Here is a 6,442-nt window from a genome sequence, read left to right on the forward strand (position 1 = left end):
ATATATATATATATATAATATATATATATATATATATATATATATATAGTATATGTATATATAAATATAATATATATATACTATATAGTATGTACATATATATACCTTAATATATATATATATCAATATATATCATATATATATATATATATATATATATATATGTGTATGTACGTATGTAATGTATGTTTGTATGTATAAATGTGCATAATATATATATATATCTATATATATATATATATATAGTATATATCAATCAATTAGAGAGAGAGAGCTAGAGGAGAGAGATGAGTGTTTGTGATAGACTCGAGTTTGATAGATTAGATAGATAGTTCGATAGATGGATAGAGAGATAGATAGATAGATAGATAGATATATAGATGCATATATATCAATATATATATATATATATATATATATATGATATATATATAACACTATATATATATATATATATATATATATATATATATATATACATATTACACACACAAAAGAAAAACAGGATGACTAGAACCCGACCAAGCAAAACATGATAATAATAGTTAATAGAAAAATAAAATAACATGATACAACACCCATCTATTTAATCCTGTCTATTACGGTGTACATGTTCAAGGTAGGAATGCGGGGGTGAACATAAGCACGAGCGACAGGTGTTCAGCGAGACAGCCCCGTGTTCTTCAAGGCAATGGTTGAACACGGGTTGAGAACACCTGACAGCTGTAAGTGGGGTGTAGGTTGTGTGAGGGGGAGGGGGGGGGGGTGAAACGGTAGATCGAGGAGGAAGAGGTGGAGAGGGCGGATAAGTGGTGGTGGAGGAAGAGGGGGAGGAGGAGGGGGAGGTGGAGGAAGAGGGGGAAGTGTTAGTGGAGAGGGAGAGGGAGGAAGAGGAGGAGGTGGTGGTTGAGGAAGAGGAGAGTGGAGGAAGAGGGGGAGGTGTTGGTGGAGGAAGATGGGGAGGTGGAGGAAGAAGTGGAGGTAGAGAAGAGGGGGAGGTGGAGATAGAGGGGGAGTTGGAGGTAGAGGGGGAGGTGGAGGAAGAGGTAGAGGAAGAGGGGGAGATGGAGATGGAGGAAGAGGGGGAGGTGGAGGTAATGGAAGAGAGAGTGGATAGGTGGATAGGTGGAGGTGGATCAGGTAGAGGAGACGGATGTGGAAAATATAGACAGGGGAAAGAGGGTGGATAGGTAAAGAAGGTATATAATGTGGATGGGTGGAGGTGGTGAAGAGGGTGAAGAAGAAGCGACGGATAAGTGGAAGCATAGGAAGTGTAGAGGTGGAAGAGGAAAAGGAGGTGGAAGACGATGAAGAACAGTAAAAAAAAGAAGAAGAAAAGTAGGAGGAGGAAGAGGGCGAAAAAGAAAAATAGAAAAACAAAAAGTAGAACAGAAGAAGGAAGAGGAGGAGGAGAAAGACGAGGAAGAAGAAAATAATAATAATAAGAAGGAAAGGATGAAGAAGAAATACTAGAAAAAAAATAAGAATAGGAGGAAGAAGAGGAAGAGGATGGAGAAGAGGAGGAAGAATGAGAGGAAGTAGGAGTGGGAGGACTACGACGAGGATAGAGAAGGAAGAAGAAGAGGAAGTAGAAGAAAAAGAAAATATAATAACAAGGAGAGGAGGAGGAGGAGCAAGAAGAAGAAAAAAGTGGAAGAAGAAAAAAATCACGATAAAGAAGAAGAAGAAAAAAAAAATAAATGAAAATCAAAAAGAGAAAAAACAGAAAACAGACAAACAAATAAACAAACGAAAAACAACAGCATCAAAGAAAGAAGATGATGCAAGAAAACAAATAACAAACAAAGATAAACAGCTATAATACAAACATCCCGTTGAACAATTGATTTAAATAAAAAGAAACTTAATCGAGAAATGAGTTTATAAATAAACATCTCATATCACTGGCGCCAAGACAGCTGATAAAGTTGATAAAGATGACGTCATGATACACCATCAACTGATTTCGATGACGTCATTGTATTGCCAGCCGATTACGATGACGTCATGAACGCCATCAGCTGATTCCGATGACGTCATGACACTTTCATCAACTGATTATGATGATGATATTTCATTCATAAAAGAAAGAAGAAAAAAAAAACACATACAAAACACAAAGATTACAGTCACAGAAAACACACAAATAAACGAAACAAAATACAATAAATTATAAGAAAAAGAAGCAAAGCAGACGGGAGAAAATGGATAAAAGGAGAAGCATAGACGAAGAAAAAAGAAAAATGATAAAGAAATGACTGGAGAGAGTGACAAAAAAATAAAAATAAAATAAAAATACTTGTGATGATATATATGATGATAGCGTAATGATGGTTATAGAAGAAAGAATGATGATGATGATGATGATAAAGAATAGTAATAGCAATATTAGCAATACTATCAATGGTGATAATAACAATATCAATGATGATAACAATGATATCAAGGAAGTAATTGATATTGATAATATTGATAGTGATAATAAGTATTGATAGTGATAATAATGATAGTGGTAAAAATGATAATGATAATGATGATAATAATGATTGTAAAAAGGATGATGATAGTAAAGATAATAATTATCATAATGTTCATGATAATGGTATTAATGATGATCATAATAATGATGATGAAAATGAGAATAATGAATAATAGTGATAATAATAATGATGATAATGAAACTATAATGATAAAGCTACAAATAATGTTGATAATGATAATGACACCAATAGCAATGATATTGATAATAACAATGATAAAAATGACAAAACTAGCAATAATCACATTAATGATGATAAAGATGATAAAGAAAATACCAATGACAATATCAATAACAATGATAATTCCCATTCTATTTCCTCGATGCAACTGCAGTCATACCAATTCAACATCCTCTTCGTTTAACAACAATATATCATCATCTAAGTATCCATATTGCAGAGACCAAGTAAACCACAATGCATCATCAGCAAAAATACCTTTCTATTCTTCAAAGTAATAACGAAATGCAATATAATACGTCACAAGATTAATCTAAGACTAATTTACTGACGAAACACCATCAGTCTCTTTTGGTTGCGTGTTAATAACGTTGAGGAAATATTATCCCTTGAAATACACGGGCTTTCAGATTCCTTTGATCTTGTGTGTGTGTGTGGGAGTTATATATATTATATATATATATATATAGTATAAAAATATATATATAATATAAAATATATATGTAAGTATATATGTATGTATGTAGTATATATTATATATATATATACTATATATATATATAAATATATATTTACATTATATATATATAGATATATATATATATATATAATATATATATATATATATGAAATATGTATATGTATATATATACATATATATATTTGTGTGGACATATATATATAATATATATATAATATAAATATATATAATATATATATATAAACATATATATATATAATATATATATATATATATATATAAATATATATATATACATATATATATATATATATATATATTATATAGTATATATATATATATATTGTGTAAATAATATAATATATATATATATATATATATATATATATATATAATATAATATATATATATATATATAATATATTATATGTGTGTGTGTGTTTGTGTGTGTGCGTGGTGTGAGTGTGTTTAGTGTATGTATATATATATAATATATATATATATAAATATATATATATAATATATATATATATATAATATATATATATAATATATATATATATATATATATATATAGATTTAATATATATAGAATATATATATATAGTAATGATATAATATATATTATATATATATATATAATGTATTTTAAATATATATATTTAAGTATATGTATACATATATACATATATCATAATATAAATATATATACATACATACATATATATATATATATATATATGCATGTATATATATATATATATATATATTTAATATATATATGGATATAAGACTTACATCATATATACATATATATATATATATATATATATATATGCATGCATGTATGTATTTGTTTATATACGTACATAAACCAATGACATAACACAAAATCATAGACAAAGAAAAGTAAAGAGAGGAAAAAAGAGAGAGAGAGAAAAAGAACGAAAGACAATAACAGAAACCTCAAAAGTATGTCAATGTCTCTCTCTCTCTTTCTCTCTCTCTCTCTCTCTCAATTTCACCCGCCGGACAAATTTACTTCAGTCTGTGCTAGAGCCTCGAGCGTCGCCTCAGGTAATCCCACTTTCTATGTGAGAGGAAATTCTTGTTCTCTGGCGGCGGTGACACATTCCGTTTTCTGTGACACGTTTTGGAACCGAGGCGGAGGAAAGAGAACGAGGAGGGGGGTGGGGGTGGAATGGGGGGGGGATGTATGGGGGAGGGGGCGGGGGGAAGGGGGAGGGGAGAAAGGTGGTGGGTGCGGGTGGGGAAGTATATGTTGTTTGTTAATATTGATTTTGTTGTCACTATTCATGTTTTGTTGTGATTATTTTTATTATCATTAATGGCATTGTTACTATTATCATTATGATTATTGTTGATATCGACATTGACACGGTTGTAATTATTATCATTATCATCTCTATAATCATTATCACCATTATTAAGATTGTTATACTTCTTATCATTATCATAATCATTATAACTATGACTGTCATCATTACTGTTACCAATTTTGTCATCTTGTTACTACTATTGTTATTATCATTATCACTGTCGTTATTCTCATCATTACTAGAACTACTCATCATCATCATCATTATCATGATTATTATTATCCTTATCATCGAACTTTATGCATAAGCAGTGCACACATTATCGTTCTCATATAAAAAGTCTTAAAAACTACCAATAATATCAAGAACATCATAATCATCATTATCAAGATTATCTTCACTAAATCAATAATTTCTCCACACACACACACACACACACACACACACACACACACACACACACACACACACACACACACACACACACACACACACACACACACACACACACACACACACACACACATATATATATATATATATATATATATATATATCCCTTCATCGCAATAAATTCTTTAATATGCCAGTCTGGTGAGTTTTGTCATACAACATTTTATGGGTTTAAATGACTTGTTTGTCACTCGACCTCCGCGATTAATGAGACACGTGGTTATGTTAACGACGATGTTTCGGTTTGTTTGTTTGTGTGGTTTGTGTTTGTGCGGTTTGTGTCTTATATTTTTCCTTTTTTTCAAGTACGTTGTTTATTTGTTTGTATGTCTGTCTGTCTCTCTGTGTCTCTCTTTCATTCTCTCTCTATATCTATCTATCTCTTTCTATCTATGTATCTCCTTTTTTTTATTTTTCCTGATCTCTTTTCTTTTCTTCTTTTTCTTCTTCCTCATCCTCATCATGCTCTTATAATTATCATTATTATTACTATTAACATCATCAGTATCATTATCATCATCATTATTAATAGAGGTCATAGTAAGAGTGGTATTATCATTAGTATAATTATTTTTTGTTATCATTATCATTCTCATCATTATTACTATCAGTATTTTTATTGTTGTTGTTATCATTCTCATCATCATTATAATCATGATTGCTGTTGTTGTTGTTAGCATTATCATCATTACTATTGTTCGTATCATCATTATTATTGTTGTTGTTGTTATCATTACTATTATCCCTATTATCATTATTATTCTCTCCTTCTCCATTACTTCTTCCTCTTCTTCCTTCTCCTACCACCTTCCCCTTGTCTCCTCCTCTTCCACCTTTACTCTCTTTTCCTCTCTGTCTCCTTTCTCCTTTTCTCTCTTCTCCTTTCTCCTTCTTTTCTCTCTTCTCCTTTCCATCTCCTCCTCCTTCTTCAGTCTCCACCGAATTACGAAGGAAAGGCTGAGGGAAGGAAGAGGGGGGAAGGAGGGGAAGGAGGGGAAGGAGGGGAGGGGAGCAGGGGGAAGAGGGGGGGGGAGTAATTTAGGGGACCAATTAAAAGTCCGCGGAGGAATAATGACCTGCAACTAATTGCTGAGCGATGATGCATAATTTATGGGCTAATTTAGGCGGGGGTAGGGGGGGAGTGGGGGGGCAGGGTGGTACAGGGGGTGTAAAGGAGGGAGGGTTGAGGGGTAGGGGGCAAAGGGAGGACTGAGAGGGTAGGGGTGAGGGGAAGGGGAAGGAGGGAGGGATAAGATAAGAGGGGGGAGAGGGGGGACGAGGAGAGAGGGGGAGGGGAGGTGTGAACGGGGTAGAACGAGGGGGAGGGGGAGAGAGGGAAGGGGGTAGGGAGGTGGGGGGGGGGGCTTGAGACGTGGACGAATTAGAGAAAGGGGAAGGGAGAAGGATACTGAAGGGAAGGGAGGAAAGGTAGGTAGGGAAAGAGGGAG

The 6,442-nt window shown here is 32.6% G+C and overlaps 1 pseudogene; it reads right to left on the reverse strand.

Annotated features, from left to right (window-relative positions):
- LOC147466454 (uncharacterized) overlaps nucleotides 1-986 on the reverse strand; it is a 6,974-nt pseudogene extending 5,988 nt beyond the window's left edge.
- Between the last annotated feature and the right edge of the window lie 5,456 nt (nucleotides 987-6,442).

Source organism: Penaeus japonicus, unplaced genomic scaffold (genome assembly GCF_977035675.1).
Source record: "Penaeus japonicus unplaced genomic scaffold, GWHDUDI00000001_assembly GWHDUDI00000800, whole genome shotgun sequence".
Lineage (NCBI taxonomy): Eukaryota > Metazoa > Arthropoda > Malacostraca > Decapoda > Penaeidae > Penaeus > Penaeus japonicus.